The following is a 22,067-nucleotide window of genomic DNA, read 5'->3' as shown; positions in this document are numbered from 1 at the left end:
TGAGCAAGGATGTTTTATTGCAGCTATACACGGACGTGGTGGGACCACCACTGGAGCATTGTGTGCAGTTTTGGTCTCCTTACCTAAGAAAAAAAACTTGTGTCATGACAACAGATCATAGCCCCAAATTACTTATGGACAAATCAAAATTTTTAAAAAGTCACGTGTTTTTTAAAAAGGACATACAAGTAGAAACTGGCTGGTAATGTAACAACTTTCTGGAAGAATTCTGATGTGATTTACACTTGACCAACTAGCCCCCAGATAATGGAATGTCGTACCTTTTTCAGACAAAGTCGCTTCAAAGGAAGAGATACAAAGCAAAAAATGAACTGCAACCTCCTGTGGAGATAATCAAGGTTAATTACCATCTCAGCAGAAACCATCTCCTGGGAGTTAGATCCCAGACTGTGGACATGATGTGGAGTTGAAAGAAAGCAGTTTCTGGGCTCCGCATCACATTAGTGGCACCTCCCTGGGTGTGATGCTAGAGATTCACTGGGAGGTACTTTTCCCTGCTGACTGGGGGCAGGGGCCTGCTAGTGAAGCAAAAAGGTGCAGCTGGAGGTGGTGGAGGAGATCAGCCACAGGAATCTGCTGCCACATGCCTGGATTCAATGTGACAAGCAGGTCAATGACCTCAGTAAGGCAGGGAAGATGAGTACAGTGGCACATTTGGGACATCCTGATTTGTGTGTTGTGAAGTCTCTGTCCGGTCAAGTCTACTCACTCCTGGTAACAAGTTAGCTTGGAGGTGAAGCCATCCTTCTCTGTCTGTGCACCCAGTCTCAGGATAATGGGCTAACTATTTGGGACTGAGATGAGGAGAAATGTCTTCACTCAAAGAGTTGCCAATTTTTGGAATTCTCTATTCTCGAGGCTGGGGTAGTTTAAGAAGTTTGAAGAATACCGTTGAATCTGATGAGGAAAAAAAAATGCTTTGTAACCAGTGCCTGTTTATGAGGGATATCCTGCAGAGAGGAAAGAGAACAGCGAACAATTGCATTTCTAGAAGGTCTTTTATGACATTAGGTAGTCCCAAAGCCAATGAGGTACTTTCAAATGCAGCAGCGTGATCATCTCTGACATCCTGTGAAATGGTGTCACTGGATCATCTACATCCCTCAAAGAGGGAAGATAGGGCCAAGATTTATGCCTGTATTTTCTGGCTTTGCTGTGGTGGGACCGGCTATGGGGGGGATGCGACGGGGTCAGCCAAAAGTCCTTTGATGTTTTTGAGGTAGGACCAGAAGACCCCAGCAGTGGGTGCGGGTGGAAAATGCCGGCCTGAGTGTTTCAGCTAAGAGAGGGCATCACCTGATGGTGCATCGCTCCTTCAGAATGACATTGAAGCGACAGCTTGAATTTTGTGCTCAACAAACCCTTGACTTTCTGACTCAGAGGCGAGTGCTTCATCGGTCGAGCCAGGGCCGAGATTGCCTAACTTGATACCACCGCATATTGACTTTCCCAAAGAGATGATAAAGCTGGTGGATAGACTGGGCTGCAATCTCCCTTCAACTCATGTGAAGTCACAGAGGAAGGGGATGAGAACGAACTCTGATATTTCCATCTCAGCGGTGGGGTTGAAATGGTGGAATATTTGCCTGTGCCCACAGGTTTGCATTGACGTTCGATCAACATTTTAATGAGAAAGTTTCCTGTTTAATAATGTGGGCCCAGGTGCGAAAAGAGCTTTGTCCTGGCAGCCGGCGAATGGGGTTTCCAGTTGTGGGCATCCCCACGCCGTCAGGAAATCGGCAGGTGTAAGTCCGCTGCTGGCGAAGTGGAGGATCCCGTCGGTGGAGAATCCAGCGGAGTCAGGGAGCTCGATGGTACATGCCAACCGTACCAATGGCTGTGAGTTATTCCTGCGCACTTTGTATAGTGAAGTTGTCAATGACTGTACTGGTGTACAAGGTCTCTTTGTGTTTGGGGAAAAGGGAAGAGGGTGGGATTGGGTGGGTGGGGTGATCTCTGGACATCCATTGTTGATTTGGCAAACCATATTGTAAGACAGTCTGGCTTATATCAACTGAACTCCCTTCATTTATTCAAAAGTGCTGATTGGTAAAGATCCTTGGGCTCCAGAGAAAAGGTTGTGATGACGTTGTTGCAGTAACAGCAATGGAATGCATTGGCCAATCATTGCCTTGTGGGATACAATTCACAACATCCACTCTGCCACTTGGGGCCTTTTGCACAACTGGTACCAAGTGTCCATTTGGAAAATTGCAAGCAGAGTCACCATGGCGACTCTACAATCTTGCCCCATTTATCTAATGTTTCTAGTGGAATTGGAGCTGTGAGGGAATGTTCATGGCCATTGAGCAGAAAAAGTCTTGCGGAATTCTTAAATCAATGGTTTTGAAGCAATTATAAAGAAAATTAATTCAATACAAAAGCCATTGCTGAATAATTTAATACCTATTCATACCAATTGCCTTGTCAAATTAACAAGATTGAATAACTGAATTTTCACTTCCTTTGTTCAATTATTGGACTGACGATACTCTTAATTTAGTTGACAATGTAGAGGAGTCGACAAGCATTTTATAATCCAAAAACATTTTTGTACACAGTAGCACTATTTTAATTATTGATTTGCAGTTGCTGTTATTCATTTCATTGTAGAGGATTATCATTGATGAATCACATATTCTCCTTATTGATAAATATAGGTGAAGGGCCAAGGCTCATATAGTTGAGGCGTAGCATAATAGTTGCAGAGGCAGGAAAGATAACATTAGAAGTGATACCAAGATGCATGTTTTGAACATATGTCCCGAGATCTGCTTTACCTCAATAACAACAATCTCATGCTGGCTGGATGCTGGATGCTTGTAAGATGCAAAGTGTCTGCATCATTGAATACCTTAAATAAATTGGGGACAGAACACAAGGAACACAAAGATAAGTGCGGTTGAGGGAGCCAATGTGATCTACGTAATTGAGCCTGCTGTATAATGCCACTGACCTCAATCGCAACATCCAATTGCCTCTGAGTAACGCTGGGATCTTTGCCTCCTCTTACCCCTACCTGAAACATCATTTTAGATATTAATGTGAAGGTGAAACGTGTTTCCAGATACGAGTCCTGACCTTGTCCTTTACTAATTGGTGCCTACATTCCTTATTATAGAGTTGGCATAGGGGGCCATAATAGCTTCCGCCTTCTTCAACCCCAAGCCCGACTGTGGGGATGGTGGACTGAATCCGTAGCTACCACACCAAGTTCCCGACAGATGAGACCACACACGACCGACACCGTCGGGAACTTGGCCAGTCGGGGGCACGGAATAGGCGCACTCTTCAAGTACGCCACTTTGGAGGGGGACGAGCATCGAGAAAGTGGTGCTGCCGCTGATTTGGTCGGGAACTCAGATTCTCCGGCCAATCACCAAACGCGATTTTGGCGTCGGCCACTGGAGAATCCAGCCCAAGGTTTTTGATCAATTGGGATTCTGTAAGTTTGTGTATCACGGATGCAGAAACTTTCAATAACGCACATTTCACTGCTTGTCAAAGCGAAATGACTGACTTTGATTCTGACACTTTCTAACATTACTTGCAGTAATCCACCGAATTGGTTAAATACAACTGGAAAAAAGCTACTTTTATGGTCAGTAATCACCCCAACAATTCACCTTCAATCAGTATAACCTTGCTTTAGTTCTGGAATGGAAAATTCTCTGCCTTGCAATGCCACAAATGCCAACAGTGATTGGACGATGAATCGGGCGTCCGGCCAAAATTGATGTCCGTGCCCAGCGCCCATTCAGGCACCATGCTCTGATCCTTTTGGTGGCCATAAAGAGGTTTGCTCTCCACGCCAGCAGGATACAAAACCAGCACGTGCACGCATTTCACTGTGATTAGCGGGTTGGGCACAGTATGCTCTGCCTTTCCATAATGCTCCGCTCCTCTCAGGCAGGCGTCTCACCGACGTGAATTACTGCAAATATTGACAAATGTAGACTTGGCGCCATGGCTGCGGAGGGGAAGTGGGTGGCTAAACAAACACTGGAAAAACTGTTGAGCACTATCCGGCTTGCCTGGAGAATGGCTGCCCAGGCCCCCCCCCCCCGGGGGGGGGGGGGGGGGGGGGGGGGGGTAGTAGCGGGTAGTGATTTTGTTCCAAGTCCGTGGATTTGGGGTGTCCCGTTTTGGACCAGGGTGGCCTGCTTCAGACCCCCATTGCTGCTCTAACATGATTGTGATGTGAAACCCACCCATTGTGGGTGGGAGCACTTATCTGCATATTGGAGCGAGACAGCTAATCTCACTGTAATATGCAGTTCTCGGAGGTAACCAAACCGTTTGGATTTATCCCCTTCGCCTCAGAGACCTTGGGTGAAAGCTGTTCAGTAGTGGTCTCAACCAAATGGGGAGCAGATGGGACGGCACTCATGGGGGTCTCCCCGGAGATTGGAGGTCCCCAGGTGCATGCCCTCTGGGCAGGATGGTACACTTGCACTGCTGGTGCCACTTGGGCATCCTGGCAGTGCCAGCCTCACACCCTGGTAGTGCCACTTAGGTGCCAGAGTGTCACTGCCAATGTGTCCACATGCCCTGCCAGCTGGCAGTGCCAAGCTGGCATTTTCTGTGCAGCAATGATCGGATGGGGGGGGGGGATGTTCTGCGCAGGTATAGGAGGGGTGAGGGGCTGAGGACCCCCTTACAGTGAGTTGGGGCTTGGAGGGCATTTGGGGGTCGCATTGGGATCTCCTCATGGCATCCCGATCTCTCCCTGCACTGAGGAGTGAGGTTCCTGAATGCAGGAAATGCAGCGTTCCCGCTGAGGCCCGTATCTAACTGGAGGCACATTAGATAGAGTTGTGTTTCTCGATGCTATGAGCACTGGGAATCACGCAGCGAAATGCACGCACTATGAGACTGTTCCCATTCGGTTAAATCGCGCCCTAGTCTCCGAAATGGAGCATTTTGCCAGGTTTAAGATGCATACAGACATTTACTTTAACATTATTAGCATTGAATTCTGATGTCAGGAAGACCCTCCGCATTTCCTTTGTTCTTTCGGATTCATTGTGGGTAAAGTGAAGAGTCATTCCAGTTTGAATTATTGAATGGTTGAACAGGTCAGTTGTGCTAGGCTGCCTACGCCTGTTCCTATCTACTTGAAACAGACGGACCCATGAATGTACTTATTTCACAATGGGTTGGTGTCTTTTTTATCAGATCCATGTTGACAAGGCTAGTTCTGGATGATTTGTGACTGCTGCTGTCACCAATACTTTGGAAACGTTGATAGGTCATCATGTTATTCTCCTTTTGCTGTTTTGATGAGATTTTTCCTTCCTGATCTTTAAAAATAAAATTTTTGACGGAAAATTGCTAATCTGAGTCGGCTGCGACAGTTTTAATTTAGTTCTTGATGCTGTCCGTCAAACAATCAATGACGAAAAGGCGATGGGAAGATCAGATACCACCTCCCATCCAAAGAATTACAGCTCAGTGAATTTCCTGACTCGATGGCAGAACCATTTTAAAATACTGCTTGTGGCAATCAGCTGAAACCTTACCGTCACCAGCAGTAACAGTCCAGAGGTAAGATATCTGACCTTGTGCCAAAACAATAAAACAAAGACCAGGAGGTCCTTTTTGTCAAAGGATATCCAATGTCAGCGAGGTTGCCTTTATCTAGCATGGCTGCTTGACTGGAACAACTTAGGGGCAGCACGGTAGCCTTGTGGATAGCACAATCGCTTCACAGCTCCAGGGTCCCAGGTTCGATTCCGGCTTGGGTCACTGTCTGTGCGGAGTCTGCACATCCTCCCCGTGTGTGCATGGGTTTCCTCCGGGTGCTCCGGTTTCCTCCCACAGTCCAAAGATGTGCAGGTTAGGTGGATTGGCCATGCTAAATTGCCCTTAGTATCCAAAATTGCCCTTAGTGTTGGGGGGGGGGGGGTTTACTGGGTAATGGGAATAGGGTGGAGGTGTTGACCTTGGATAGGGGGTAGGGTGCTCTTTCCAAGAGCCGGTGCAGACTCGATGGGCCGAATGGCCTCCTTCTGCACTGTAAATTCTATGTAATCTATGTAATCTATGTACATAAACCATTAAATTGTTGCATTTTGTCTTGCAACGCACCTCTTTACAAATAGAAGCATTTGGACGAGGTGGAAACTGAGCTTAATCATACGTGCTTTGCATGAAGCAGCCAGAGAAATGCTAAGCCCTTTCTGCTTCTCTGGGCGCACCAGAAAATGGAAATCATTTAAATCGCATGTTGCTGCCAAAATGAAATGCTTATCACACCACCCACCCAAAAACTCCTCCCTGGATTTCCTGTTTACGTGAGGTTATCCATGTGAGCGAGCCAGTTATCACAGTTGGCTGGACGGCTAGTATGTGGATCAGGATCCAACTGAGGTAGACTCGGGGTCTGCCTCCTCATCCTATCCAGAGTTTAAGAAGTGATCACACTTTGGCATGGTTCCGCAAATAATCACCAAAGACCTGAAGCGGTTCCAAATCATAGGTTTGCCATCGTTTGTAGACCTTTGAGAGATGCTTGTGGTTTGTGCCATGAGTCAGGAGCGTGGATTTCACCAGTCGTCAACACTGTCCTTCAACCCAACATAAATATAATGATGCTGAGTTTACCAAGGGTGGTATCTAGAATGGTTTATAATTAAATCTAATTTCCATGCACCCACTATTAAGCTCCCAAAGTCATTTAAAAAAAATAATTTATGGGATGTGGGCATCGCTAGTTAGGCCAGCATTTATTGCCCATCCCTGGTTGCCCTTCAGAAGGGGGTGATGAGCTGCCTTCTTGAGCCGCTGCCGTCCCTGAGGTGTAGGTACACCCATAGTGCTGTCAGGGAGGGAGTTCCAGGATTTTGACCCAGCGACAGCAAAGGAACGGCGATATATTTCCAAGTCAGGATGGTGAGTGACTTGGAGGGGAACGTCCAGGTGGTGGGGTTCCCAGGTATCTGCTGCTCTTGTCCTTCTAGATGGTAGCCGTCGTGTGTTTGGAAGATGTTGGCTAAGGAACCTTGCCGTGTTCCTGCAGTTCATCTTGTAGATGGTACACATGGCTGCCACTGTTCATCGATAGCGAAGTGATTGAATGTTTGGGGAATGGGGAGCAATCAGCGGGCTGCCATTTTTGCATGAATGTTTTGAGGTCAGCTAATGTGTGAACTGAGACACATGCACAATGAAGCTCACTCATTGAATCCCAGTAGCTACATTAGCTACTGTATTCTGGGGCAATGATATTGCTAGGGACCATAAGTGCCCTTGCATGAAGAATGGGAGATAACAGCAACGTTTGGCTGAGTGGAGCCACGGATTGGCTGTTGCGGGGAAAATTCGCATCAGTGCATTGCGGTCACTGTATCCAGAAGGTGTACCTGAGCAAGACACCCTCCATGTTCAAGTGAAGGCAAGCAACCAGCACAGGGCAGCAGAGTGGAGCCGCTGATTGGCTGTTGCGGGGAAAATTTGCATCAGTGCATTGCAGTCACTGTATCCAGAAGGTGGTTTGTGGAGGAGCTGTTGTCAAGTGACAGTTAAACCCCAAAAACTTCTTCAGTGTTTCCCTCCCTACCTCCTCCTCAAACCAAAAAAAAAACAATCACTGTAAGGATCCCAGCCGAGTAAAGATCAAGAGGGAGACTCAAGGGCAGGTAGAAGTAGAAAGACATTGGACCGTAACATCACAGCCAGCAGGTAAGTGATTGGCTGGTGACTGGGAAGTAGTTTTTCTTTCCCCCCGAACTTTTTATAATATGTTTTCAAATGAGGCATTTCTGGTTAAGCTGTTTCAATCTGAGCCTGGACTCATCACTATATTTTGAGGTGTGTTGATTAAGGTGAGGTTTTTCTACTTCTGTTTTTTTTTTAATCGTGTGATTGGTAACAATTTTTCTTTTTTTGTTTCCTTTTTCATTTATTATTATTTGATATTATAGTTGGACTAAGTTAAGTTTAAGATTAAAAATGGCTGGAGATCTCAGAACCGTGTTATGCTCCTCTTGCTGAACGTGGGAGCTCAGGGACGTGGCTGATATCCCTGGCTCCTTCACGTGCGGAAAGTGTGTCCAGCTGCAGCCCTTGTTAGACCACATTACGGCTCTGGAACCGCGGATGGACTCACTCTGGAGCATCCGTGATGCTGAGGAGGCCGTCGATAGCACGTTTAGCGAATTGGTCACACCACAGATTAGGATTGTTGAGGGAGAAAGAGAATGGGTGACCAAAAGGCAGAGAAAAAGCAGGAAGGCAGTGCAGGTGTCCCCTGCAGTTATCTCCCTCCGAAACAGGTATACCGTTTGGATACTGTTGGGGGAGATGGCTCACCAGGGGAAGGCAGCAGTAGCCAGATCCATGGCACCGTGGCTGGCTCTGCTGTACAGAAGGGCAGGAAAAAGAGTGGAATGGCTATAATCACAGGGGATTCAATTGTAAGGGGAGTAGATAGGCGTTTCTGTGGTCGAAAACGAGACTCCCGAATGGTATGTTGCCTCCCAGGTGTATTGGTCAGGGATGTCTCAGATCAGCTGCAGAACATTCTGAAGGGGGAGAATGAATTCCCAGTTGTCGTGTGCATATAAACACCAACGATATAGGTAAAAAACGGGATGAGGTCCTACAATCAGAATTTAGGGAGTTAGGAGCTAAGTTAAAAAGTTGGACCTCAGAGGTAGTAATCTCAGGATTGCTACCAGTGCCACGTGGTAGTCAGAGTAGAAATGAAAGAATAGGCAGGATGAATGCATGGCTTGAGAGATGGTGCAAGAGGGAGGGGGTTCAGATTTTTGGGACATTGGGACTGGTTCTGGGGGAGGTGGGACTGCTACAAATTGGACGGTCTCCACCTGGGCCGGACTGGAACCAATGTCCTTGGGGGTGCTTTTGCTGACGCTGTTGGGGAGGGTTTAAACTTATGTGGCAGTGGGATGGGAACCAAATGAGGAGGTTAGTAAGGAGATAGTACCTAAAGCCTGTAAGGAACTAGAGCATGAAGTCAGCGTGAGTAAGGAGAAGAGGAGGCAGGGAGCAGATGATGAACGCAAAGGGTCTGGTGGTGAGGTGCATTTCTTTTAATGCAAGAAGTGTAGTAGGTAAGGCAGATGAACCTAGGGCTTGGATTAGTACCTGGGAGTATGATTGATGCTTCAGGCTGGATAGAGAGGGAGGTAAAAGGGGTGGAGGGGTTGCATTACTGGTCAGAGAGGATATCACAGCTGTGCTGAAGGAGGGCACTATGGAGGACTTGAGCAGTGAGGCGATATGGGCAGAGCTCAGAAATAGGAAGGGTGCGGTAACAATGTTGGGGCTGTACTATAGACCTCCCAACAGCGAGCGTGAAATAGAGGTACAAATATGTAAACAGATTATGGAAAGATGTAGGAGCAACAGGGTGGTGGTGATAGGAGATTTTAATTTTCCAAACATTGACTGGGATACACTTAGTATCAGAGGTCTAGATGGAGCAGAATTTGTAACGAGCATCCAGGAGGGTTTTCCCGAGCAGTATATAAATAGTCCAACTCGGGAAGGGGCCATACTGGACCTGGTGTTGGGGAATGAGCCCGGCCGGGTGGTTGAAGTTCAGTCGGGGATTACTTTGGGAATAGTGATCACAATTCCGTAAGTTTTAGAATACTTATGGACAAAGACGAGAGTGGTCCTCAAGGAAGAGTGCTAAATTGGGGGAAGACCAACTATACCAAAATTCGGCAGGAGCTAGGGAATGTGGATTGGGAGCAGCTATTTGAAGGTAAATCCACATTTGATATGTGGGAGGCTTTCAAAGAGAGGTTGATTAGAGTGCAGGACAGATATGTCCCTGTGAAAATGAGGGATAGAAAGGACAAGATTAGGGAACCATGGATGACAGGTGAAATTGTGAGACTAGCTAAGAGGAAAAAGGAAGCATACATAAGGTTTAGGCGACTGAAGACAGACAAAGCTTTGGAAGAATATCGGGAATGTAGGACCAATCTGAAACGAGTAATCAAGAGAGCTAAAAGGGGTCATGAAATATCTTTAGCAAACAGGGTTAAGGAAAATCCCAAAGCCTTTTATTCATATATAAGAAGCATGAGGGTAACTAGAGAAAGGGTTGGCCCACTCAAGGACAAACGAGGATAGTTATGCGTGGAGCCAGAGGAAATGGGTGAGATTCTTAACAAGTCCTTTGCATCGGTATTCACCGAGGAGAGGGACATGATGGATGTTGAGGTTAGGGATAGATGTTTCATTACTCTAGGTCAAGTCGACATAAGGAGGGAGGATGTGTTGGGTATTCTAAAAGGCATTAAGGTGGACAAGTCCCCAGGTCCAGATGGGATCTATCCCAGGTTACTGAGGGAAGTGAGAGAGGAAATAGCTGGGACCTTAACAGATATCTTTGCAGCATCCTTGAACACAGGTGAGGTACCGGAGGATTGGAGGAATGCTAATGTTGTCCCCTTGTTTAAGAAGGGTAGCAGGGATAATCCAGGTAATTATAGATCAGTGAGCCTGACGTCAGTGGTAGGGAAGCTGCTGGAGAAGGTACTGAGGGATAGGATCTATTCCGATTTGGAAGAAAATGGGCTTATCAGTGTTAGGCAGCATGGTTTTGGGCAGGGAAGGTCACGTCTTACCAACTTAATAGAATTCTTTGAGGAAGTGACAAAGTTGATTGATGAGGGAAGGGCTGTAGATGTCATATACATGGACTTCAGTAAGGCATTTGATAAGGTCCCCCATGGTAGGCTGATTGAGAAAGTGAAGTCTCATGGGGTCAAGCGTGTACTAGCTAGATGGATAAAGAACTGGCTGGGCAACAGGAGACAGAGTAGTGGTGGAAGGGAGTGTCACAAAATGGAGAAAGGTGACTAGTGGTGTTCCACAGGGATCCGTGCTGGGACCACTGTTGTTTGTGATATACATAAATGATCTGGAGGAAGGTATAAGTGGTCTGATTAGCAAGTTTGCAGATGATACTAAGATTGGTGGAGTAGCAGATAGTGAAGGGACTGTCAGAGAATATAGCAGAATATAGATAGATTGGAAAGTTAGACGGAGAAATGGCAGATGGAGTTCAATCCGGGCAAATGCGAGGTGATGCATTTTGGAATATCCAATTCAAGAACGAACTATACGGTAAATGAAAAAGCGCTGGGGAAAATTGATGTACAGAGAGATCTGGGTGTTCAGGTACATTAAACCCTGAAGGTGGCTGCACAGGTCGATAGAGTGGTCAAGAAGGCATACAGCATGCTTGCCTTCATCGGAAGGGGTATTGAGTACAAGAGTTGGTAGTCATGTTACAGTTGTATAAGACTTTGGTTCAGCCATATTTGGATTACTGTGTACAGTTCTGGTCACCACATTACTAAAAGGATGTGGATGCTTTAGAGAAGGTGCAGAGGAGGTTCAGCAGGGTGTTGCCTGGTATGGAGGCGGCTAGCTATGAAGAGAGGTTGAGTAGATTAGGATTATTTTCAGTAGAAAGACAGAGGTTGAGGGGGGACCTCATTGAGGTCTACAAAATCATGAGAGGTATAGACAGGGTGGATAGCAAGAAGCTTTTTCCCAGAGTGGGGGACTCAATTACTAGGGGTCATGAATTCATGCTGAGAGGGGAAAAGTTTAAGGGAGATATGCGTGGAAAGTTCTTTCCGCAGAGGGTGGTGGGTGCCTGGAACGCATTGCCGGCGGAGGTGGTAGAGGTGGCCATGATAGCATCATTTAAGGTGTATCTAGACAGATACATGAATGGGCAGGGAGCAGAAGGATACAGATCCTTAGAAAATAGGCGACAGTTTTAGATAGAGGATCTGGATCGGCGCAGGCTTGGAGGGCCGAAGGGCCTGTTCCTGTGCTGTAATTTTTCTTTGTTCTTCTTCGTTCTTTGTTTTCCCCTCGTGATCTTTATACAGTAATGTCTGATGCAAAATAAATCTCTGGTGATGGTAGCCGTGAGGAATTCCATAGAGGAACAATTTGCCAATATTTGTTATCTAGGATCGAGATAATCAAGGGTTGTCAGTTTTAAGGGAACGGGCAGTGCCTTTCTGGAATGAATGAAGGGATAAAAAAAAGTCAAAAGCGTACAGGAGAGAAATTGTTGAGAAACATGTTTATTATAAGTGAAATATTTATCATGTAAAATGGCAAGTCTCCTGTATTATTACAGTAGTTCCTTGTTGAAGGAAAATGAATAGTCACAATTCTATGTATACTCTAATAGTTTTAACATGCTAAATTTAGCCAGCAGCACTTTAAATAAAGCATTAACTGAATAGACGTTTGCAGAACAATCATCCAGGTTAATAATTCAGCACAAATTTGTGCAAAGTATGCAGGCATAATAACAGAGTCCAGAATCAGGTTTTGTTCTGTCTTTTTCCCTCTTCCAGGTTTTGGGTATTTGAACCCCAAATTTGCTGCTTGCAATATGATTAATTCAGATCATTAATACGAGAGAACAAACATTCCGCGCGTTCACACCACACCTCTCCATCTGCTGTTTTAATACATGATGTGGATACAAGCATTGTCCAGCATCTCTGACTTTGTCTATATAAATGTTACTGGAACATACCTCGCCATTCACCTGAGGAAGGAGCTGCGCTCCGAAAGCTCGTGTTTGAATCAAACCTGTTGGACTTTAACCTGGTGTTGTAAGACTTCTTACTGTTTTAATACAGGTATTGATTGACCTGTTCACTTTTAATACGTCAACCTTGTTTCTTTAAACAGACAAATGAGGAATTGCCGAACTTGTTTCTCAATTTATCCATTGTCCCTTCAACTGGTTTTGACCTTGGTGCCTTGACCCAACTTTTTCCAATGGTGGGAATTCGCAGCTGTTCAACCTTTGGAGTGTCCGATGCCGAGGGTGGTATGATACTTAGTGACTGTTTAACTTCCTCATTTCCATTTCCTTTTTCACTCCCTCCCCCAGCGAGTAAATATTAGTTTAATTCAGCATGTAGTTTGAATGATTGAATCTGTGTGAAAGATAGCGTCTGCTTCACGGACAAACGGATCGTCCCATAATGAAGGTTTGTATTTTTAATTGAATGAGGTGTGAATACATTTAAATAATGTGGCGGGAAGTTGTTTTCCGTTGAACGTTAGTAATAAAACTCCAAAGGGCCAGCAGGCCTTTCTTTTCGACTGCAACCTGTGTTGGCAATGTGACCCGCTGGTGCTGTGAAGCTGCCTTCTCCCAGGTTGCACGGCATATAAGCAATTAGTGTTATTTATGATGCAGGAAGTTGTGAGTCACCTTGGCCATTTAAGTTATTGTGCAGAGTCAATTATTCTAAGAATTATAGGTAGTTCATGCTCACAAAAGTGGGAGAAGCATGTGGGAGGTGTGACTGGGAGCATTAAGTGAGAATCGTAATCAAAGTGGGAGTTTTGGAATGTACATGACATCAAATAAATTGACTCCGTATAAGTCTGCTGTTGAGTTCTCTTTCATGGTTCAACTCTAACTAAATTCTGCTGTGGTAAAAATAAACCTGAATCAGAGAAGGATTTGGTTCCCGGCTTCATTATTCCATCCACGTTTGGAATGCATCAGAGCATTGGGCTCGCTGCCTCCTCACACCTTCCCAGGCACAAAGGACCGCTCATTTTAAAACCTGGGTCGAAAGTCGACATCCCAGATGGGCAAATGCAATGATTGGATTACAGATCAGCCAGGTTCTCATATACAATCTCCAGGTATTGCTGGATTAGCAATTTCATATTAATAATATTGGGGCGGCACAGTGATTAGCACTGCTGCCTCACAGCGCCAGGGTCCCGGGTTCAATTCCGGGCTTTGGGGACTGCCCATGTGGAGTCTGCACATTCTCCGTGTTTGCGTGGGTTTCCTCCGAGTGCTCCAGTTTCCTCCCCCAGTCCAACCAAGTGCGGGTTTGGTAGATTGGCCATGATAAATTCACTTGGTGTCCAGGGTTGTGTGGGTGGATGGGGTTATGGGGTTGAAGGAGCCTGGTTAGTGTGCTATGTCAGAGGGTTGGTGCAGATTCGGCAGGCCGAATGGTCGCCTACTGCATTGTAAGAATACTATGGATTCTAACCCATCGTAACTCTGAAAAAGGAATTGGATAAATACTAGAAAGGGTTACGGGGACAAATAGAAAATGTGATGGATTGGATAGTTATGCACAGAGCAGACACAAGTGTCATGAGCCATATAGTAACCTGAGCTATATCAGCGACAATTCCATTGCATATACACCCCTGACATATGCAGCTTCTCTCATAATTCAGTAAAACAAAATAAATTAAATTACCTCAGCAACTGAGAAAGATAGAATTAGACTGAGAAACAATTCAACATTTGAGAGCAGATTGAATAAATGAGAAACCTATATCGAGGGCGCAATTCAACCAAAGCATTTTGAAGGGCGTGATCTTCTGGCCTTCGTATGCTCTCGCTCAAGCGAAACGAGGCCGGTGAATAGCGTGAGATGCCAAGGTGCCAGGCTGGTACTGCCAGGGATCAGGTCCTGGGGGACCTTGCCAGGTAGTTGGGGGGGGGGGGGGGGGGAGGTGAGGAGGAGTGGTTCCCAGGGGCCTCCCCAAGACTTGGGGACCGAGGAAGGGGGCAAAAACTAGGGGAGCCTGAAAGGTGGGGGGGAGGGGGGGGGGGGGGGGGGGGGGGGGGAAGATCGATCGAGGCAGCTGGTCAAAATGAAGCCCCGATCTATGAGGAGCCTAAATCACTCCAAGTGCGACCTCAGCAGATGGGTGGGATTTGAACCTGGGCCCCCAGAGCAAGACTCCTGGGTAACTAGCCCAGCAATAATACCACTATGCCACTGCCTCCCTTTAGGGACCACTAACATCCTTTCTTCTACATAAATCTCTCGCACATTTGATTTTCGCAGACTAGAAGTATAAATTGCCCTTCCGCACAAGTGAGTGATTGCATAGCATTTTTACATTGATGTTAAATAACAGCCCTTCTTGTTAAGGCATGCTATTATCCTATTTGTGGGCAGATGATCAATGACAAGTAGGCATTCAGTCATGCTGTGTACCTCGGTGATGCCTGAAATTCGGTAAGACCTTTGCTGCCGTTGCTGATCATGCTATTGCTGAATATATATTGACCTAAACAGAATAGCAATGCCTAGTTTATCTTATTAGAGCATGGTAAACTGGTTGACATTTATGCTGCTTCCAATGGGTGTCTGAGAAATCATTGTGGCCTAAACTATAGTGTCAATCAATGTGTGCGGTTGACTGTAATTATAGATCTGTTTTGGGGTCTCATTGCCTTTCATTTGAACCCAAGTCTTTTCCGGCCCAGCTAGCTGACCATGTTGTGGTTGTCCTGTTGAATGGGGTTAGGTGAGATGAGATGTTAAATAATTGTTTCTCCAATGAGTATGTACAAATTCATGTCTTTCGATTTATTGGCCTTTAACAAGGCCTTAATAAGTGTTGTCATTTCGATTTCCTCCCAATACTCAGGCAAAAAGAAGATGGCAGATTCCATTGGTCGGCCAGAACATGAGAAACTGGAGCAGGAGGTTACCACGTGGCACATCGGGCCTGCTCTGATACTCAACACAAGCTAATCTTGGATTTCAACTCCACTTACCAGCCCACTCCCCAGATCCCTTAATTCCCTGAGACACTAACAATCTATCTCTCAGCCTAAATGTATTCATTGGTGGAGAATCCACAATGCTCTGCGGTAAAGAATTCCAAAGGTTTATAACACTGAGTGAAGTAATCTCTCCTCCTCTCAGTCCGAAGTGATGAGCCCCTTCTCCTGAGACTGTGCCCCCGTGTTTTACCTTCTCCTAACCAGGGGATACAATCTCTCAGCGCCCATCCTACTAAAATGTAAACCACATGGGACAAACGATGAACACCCATTCTATTGCGATCTGCAAGTAAAATATGCAGGTCTTCTCAATTTGTTCTTCAAAGTTGTGGAGAAGGATGATGTGGAGATGCCGGCATTGGACTGGGGTGAGCACAGTAAGAAGTCTTACAACACCAGGTTGCAATTCTACCAACTGTCCTGGCTAGAGGCAATTCACACCTCTTTAACCTGGGGGTTATCCCTATCTTTAGATCTGTAAAGATTTAATTACCTGCAAATGCTCGCATTCTAAGCATTGTCTGGCATCTTTGAAGCTCGTGTTTGAAACAAACATGTTGGACTTTAACCTGGTGTTGTAAAACTTCTTCCTGGAGAAGGATGGTAGATATAGCTCAGAGTTGGAAATAAGAAGAAGCAGAGGAAGAATCATAGACCCCTAGGGTGCAATTTAATGGAAATGAAACAGAGTCCCACGTCGGGCGGGTTTAGCCAGGTGTTTCCATGCGCTGGCAATGCCGAGAATGACACCTGAGCCTCAGCGAGGAATGTCCTACCCAGGCCGCACCCAGACCCATTTCAAGCGCTAACAAGCTCTGCTTGCCAGTGTAGGAAGAGATCGGGGCACCATTTAAAAATGTCACTGATAGTGGCAGCATGGTGGCGCAGTGGGTTAGCACTGCTGCCTCACGGAGCCGAGGACCCAGGTTCGATCCCGGCTCTGGGTCACTGTCCGTGTGAAGTTTGCACATTCTCCCCGTGTCTGCGTGGGTTTCACCCCCACAACCCAAAGATGTTGAGGGTAGGTGGATTGGCCACGCTAAATTGCCCCTTAATTGGAAAAAATGAATTGGATACTCTCAAATTTATTGAAAAAAATGTCATTGATCTCTCGACACCCCTCCACCTCCGTGGCCTCAGGACCCCTCCCAAAGCCTCAACTCACCAATTAGGGGGTCCTCGAGCCTCCCGCACCCCCAATCAAAAGGGCAGGGCACCTCCAGCCCAACCCCAGGCATGGGCAAGATGCCACCTGAACACCTTGGCTTTGACACCCTGGCACTATCCCTGCCAGCCTGGCAGTGCTGGCCAAGCACCCTGGCATTGCCAGGGCAGCACCCGAGTGGCATTGCCAGGATGCCCAGTTAACACTACCAGAGTGCCAGGCAGGTAGTGCCATGGTTCTCGGGGGGGGGGGGGGCATCAGGAGTGCCAAGGTACCACCCCATCCAGAGTCTGACCAGCCGGATGCTCCCAAACGCCAGGGACACTCTCGCCCCCCCCCCCCCCCCCACTTGCAGAAACCAGTGACAAACGACACCCGCTCGGGGTCTCCAAGGCTAGGCTGTTCGATCCCGGTGCTGGGTAGATCCGGCGTAGACATATTCAAGTGGGCGGCATGGTGGCACAGTGGTTAGCACTGCTGCCTCACAGTGCCGGGGACCCGGGTTCAATTCCGGCTTTGGGTCACTGTCTGTGCAGAGTCTGCACGTTCTCCCCGTGTCTGTGTGGGTTTCCTCTGGGTGCTCCGGTCTCCTCCCACAGTCCAAAGACGTGCAGGTTAGGTGGATTGGCCGTGCTAAATTGCCTCTTAGTGTCCAAAGAGTTAGGTGTGGTTTTTGGGTTACGCGATAGGGCAGAGGCTTGGGCCTAGGGTGCTCTTTCAGAGGGTCGGTGCAGATCCAATGGGCCGAATGGCCTCCTTCTGCACTGTAGGGATTCTAAGCAAATTTTAAGCAAATACTAACTACTCATTTGAATATGCAAATCTGGACCTCGACCTCAATTGATTGTGTTTGATTTCGCGAGATGTGACGAGGCTAGTGAGTCCCACGCTCGGCCTTTTGCGAGAATCACCGGCCTCATTGTGTCACGGGTCAGACGCGGCGAAGCTGATGGGCCACAATCACGATTATAAGAATTTTTACAGCACAGAAAGAAGCCCTTCAGTCAATCATGTCTGTGCTGACCATCAAGCATCTATTCTAATCCCAGCATTTGGTCAATTGCAATGTATACTGTGGGCATTTCAAGTGCCCATCTAAATTCTTCTTAAATATCGTGAGGGTTCCCGCCTCTCTCATCCTTTCAGGCAGCGAGTTCCAGATTCCCACCACCCTCCGAATAAAAAAGGGTTTCCTCAAATTCCCTCGAAATCTCCTGCCCCTTACCTTAAATAAAAGTAACAATAGCCAAAATAGCAAACAAAAGATCCTTCATTTGTCACTGAAAACCACTTTCTACTCAGATTGCATTGATGAATTTACATGAAAAATGTCAGGAAATGCAGACACACACATAATGATATACAGACAAGCAGCTAATGGACACAGAGAACAGGAGATGACCAATAAGTAGGTAGGGCACTCAGAGGTGGGATCTGACTATAAAAGACATGAGGCACTCACATTCCGCCTCGTTCCGCTGATGAACATCTAGAGAGTCAGTCAAGGGTGTTGTTACAATCTCACACCTCCACCACGTGGCTAAGAGCTAGTCTGGTTCAGTCAGACAGAGTAACCACACTTAAGTTAGCAGAGAGTCAAACCCACAGAGAACTGTGCTAACTGTGTTATTAGTTCAATAAACCTGATTGAACTAACTTCAAGGTCTGGAGTATCTTTCTGATCTAAGCTGCATCCAGTTGCAGCCAGTGTTAGGCCAGTGTACCTAACACCACAGAAAATTCTACTGGCTCCACAGAATTCTAACGCACAGCAGTGACGAACCGTTGAATCAACGTACATAATCGAAGGGAGCTGATGCAGCAGCCTGCCGTTATCATGTTGATTGTCAGTTGCTCCTGATTGGAAACTGCCAATTAAGTCAAATTTCAAAGACTCAATGGCCACCTGTCAGGTACCTTGATTACTGAATGTTTTCAGAACACAACAAAATAGTCGCAGCAGGCATGGGTCTGACTAGTACGACACTGTTTGGTGGAACAGCCAATACAGCTAAAGGTTTGGTCATCGCCATACAGCAGATGTCACTGTGAATTAATACGCCTGTCTTTATTTGGTACTACATAGACTTGGATTAATAAATAATGGAATACAGAAGGCAGTATGTTGATCATTTCCATCACCTGGCTGGGTTATGTACCTTCCTACACTAGATATCTCTCTCTAAGCTAGCTATGGGGATATTTACATGATCCTCTGCTCCTAGTGCAGTGTGGACAGGAGGCAGAGCGACGACACCACATTCCCAGTTTCCTGACTCATAAGCGATGCTCCCCATTGGGAGTTCAGGACTGCAGAATGAGAATCTGGGGCGAAATTCTCCGACCCCCAGCAGGGTCGGAGAATCACCCGGGTCCGTCGAAAATCCCGCCCCCGCTATGTCCAGAATTCTCCCACCCGCAAAAAGTCGGCATGCCGCCAATCCCGCCGCCCGCCTCGGAGAATGGCGGGGGCCAGCGGGAGGCTGCGGGTTTCTGTGCTGCCGTTATTCTCCGGCCCGGATGGGCCGAAGTCCCACCGCTCAGAGGCCTCTCCCGCCGCCGGGGTTTGAACCACCTCTGTGCCGGCGGGATCGGCGGCGCGAGTGGGCTCCCGGGGTCCTGGAGAGGGCGCGGGGCGATCGGGGCCCACCGATTGGTGGGCAGGCCAGTGCTGTGGGGGCACTCGTTTTCTTCCGCCGCCGCCACGGCCTCCACCATGGTGGAGGCGGAAGAGAATCCCCCAGCGCGCATGTGTCGGTGGTGACGTCAGCGGCAGCTGATGCAGCGGCACATGCGCGAACCGGCGAAGGCCTTTTGGCCAGCCCCGGCGCTGGGCGGCGGGTGTCAAATGCCGTTGTTGCCGCCAGTCGGCGTGGTGCCAACCACTCCGGCGCCCTCAATGTGAGGGCTTGGCCCCTAAAGGTGCGGAGAATTCCGCACCTTTGGGGAGGCCCGACGCCGGAGTTATTGGCGCCACTCCGCTACGCCGGGACCCCCCGCCCGACCGGGTAGGGGAGTATTTCGCCCCTGATGTGCATGTGAGGATTGAATTAAATCTCATTTGATCTGTTGAGGAACTGCTAACAAAATTGTAAATAAAGTCGTAGAATCGTGGGGTGAGTTTTACAGCTCCCCACCAGCGCATCCTTTGTTGGTGAGTTGGCCGAGACAGGGGCTCACCAATCCATCACCACCCCCTCCCCTCCATCCCCACCTATCCCTTATATGATAGGGGTGCAGGAGGGTGGGGGAGGGGGTAGAATGTAAGGCTTCAACCAACCTAACTGCCTATAGCCCTATCGAGGCTCTTTAGTGGTTAATGAATGACCACTTGAGGAGCTAGTTCCACCTCCATTGTGATAGGTAGGGAAGGCAGCTGGACCAGCAGGTTTCACTGCACCGTGGAAAGCAGGATGAAGGCAGGGGTACCTCCTTTTGTGTGGGCGGGGGGGGGGGGGGGGGGGTCCCCATTTGTCTGTAAGGAACACCACCCCCCACCCCCAAATAGTATCCCACCTTTGCACAAATCCCCTCTGGCCTCTAAAAGACAATCTCCCCCCCCCCCCCCCTGCCCCCACTTGTTCTTCGTCCCAGGGACTTGATGTACTCCCAGCAGGGACCTCTTCCTGCCCCTGGTGGAAGTCCCACTTTTGCCTCATTAAGGTGCTCGAGAATGTTGGGCAGCCAGATTTAAATCCTTGATGCTGACCGTTTTTTTAAAATTGTGGGGGCGTAAGAAAAATGCCCTCCTGTAACACTCACCCCGTGGAGTCATTACGACACAGGAGGAGGCTATGTGGCACATCAAATCGGTACTGGTGGGACATTTTCTTTCAATGCGGCAGCGATATCACCCCCTGAATCTCTGAGGGGATCGTAGATCTCACAGTCAACTGAACTCCAGATAAATTTCTGATCTAGAATTCTTGGAAAGTAAAGGAAATATTGGAATATTGTGCAGCTCACAAATGAATAGCTGAGCACAAAAACATTTCTCCTAACATTTTAGTACTTTCCGTTTATCTAGTTTTTTTTTAAGAGCACGATGATATTTCTGGCCCTTCAGCAATCACTGGAGAGCAAGCCACAAGGGTGATAACTTTCCATTTGAACTCTCTGGGAGATTGCTGTCGTTTTTCTTTTCCTGTACTAAATATTGTAGTTTATTTGGAGAACGCTTTATTCCTATAAAATATTCCAATGTTTCCACTTATGTCACTTACCCCTCTCGGAATTCTAGGTTAGAGATTCATCTGGAGTTTGGTGGACTGCCGGACATGCAATTCCCTCAGAGATTCTGTGTACACAACCAAATCCCACATCAAATCTGTTGTCATTCAAGCTTCCTTTTGGTAACAGTCCATGTTTGTAATCTGACCTTGATATGTCCATGTGTACATATGAGAGGGTCAGATGTACAATCTTCCACTGTAAATAATTAGTTCTATCCGAAGTTCAATTTCTTTCAAACCAAAGTGTAGCTTTGTGCTTGTGAATGTTTTTGGATATGTTTTAATCCACAGGAATGATTTTATTTAAGGAACAAACGCAACATGAGCTTCAAGGATACCTGTTTGACAGATCCTTCGATAGCACCTTCCAGGTCCACCAGCACCATGAAGGACAAGGGCAGTAGATCCTTGGGACCACCACAACCAGCAAGTTTTCCTCCAAACCACGCACCACCCTGACCTGGAATTGTATCACCATTCCTTCAACATTGCTGTTAGTAACGTGGAACTCCCTCCCTAACAGCATCGTATGTCCACCGTCCAGACCGTAGCTGTTTAAGAGTTTGTCTCACCCTCGATTCCCGGCTTGGGTCACTGTCTGTGCAGAGTCTGCACGTTCCTCCAGTGTGTGCGTGGGTTTCCTCCGGGTGCTCCGGTTTCCTCCCACAGTCCAAAGATGAGCAAGTTAGGGTGATTGGCCATGCTAAATTGCCCTTAGTGTCCAAAATTGCCCTTAGTGTTGGGTGGGGTTGCTGGGTTACAAGGATAAGGTGAAGGTGTGGGTTTGGATGGGGTGCTCTTTCCAAGAGCCGGTGCAGACTCGATGGGCCGAATGGCCTCCTTTTGCAGTGTAAATTCTATGATTACTTGCTCCAGGGGGTTGAGGGATGGGCAATTAATGCTGACCTTGCAAGTGTTGCTGACATCCTGAGAACAAATAAAAGAAAAGCAAAGTGGCACTGCCAGATTCGCTCAATGATGCCAATCTCACCTCTTAGTCAGTAGGCTGTGCGGTTCAAGCACCACCCCCGGATTTGAGCGCAATGGCCTGGGTACGGAA

The sequence above is a fragment of the Scyliorhinus canicula genome, chromosome 18 (assembly GCF_902713615.1).
Source record: "Scyliorhinus canicula chromosome 18, sScyCan1.1, whole genome shotgun sequence".
In the NCBI taxonomy this organism is placed as follows: domain Eukaryota; kingdom Metazoa; phylum Chordata; class Chondrichthyes; order Carcharhiniformes; family Scyliorhinidae; genus Scyliorhinus; species Scyliorhinus canicula.
The sequence above is the reverse complement of the archived record's forward strand: the minus strand, read 5'-3'. Positions refer to the sequence as shown.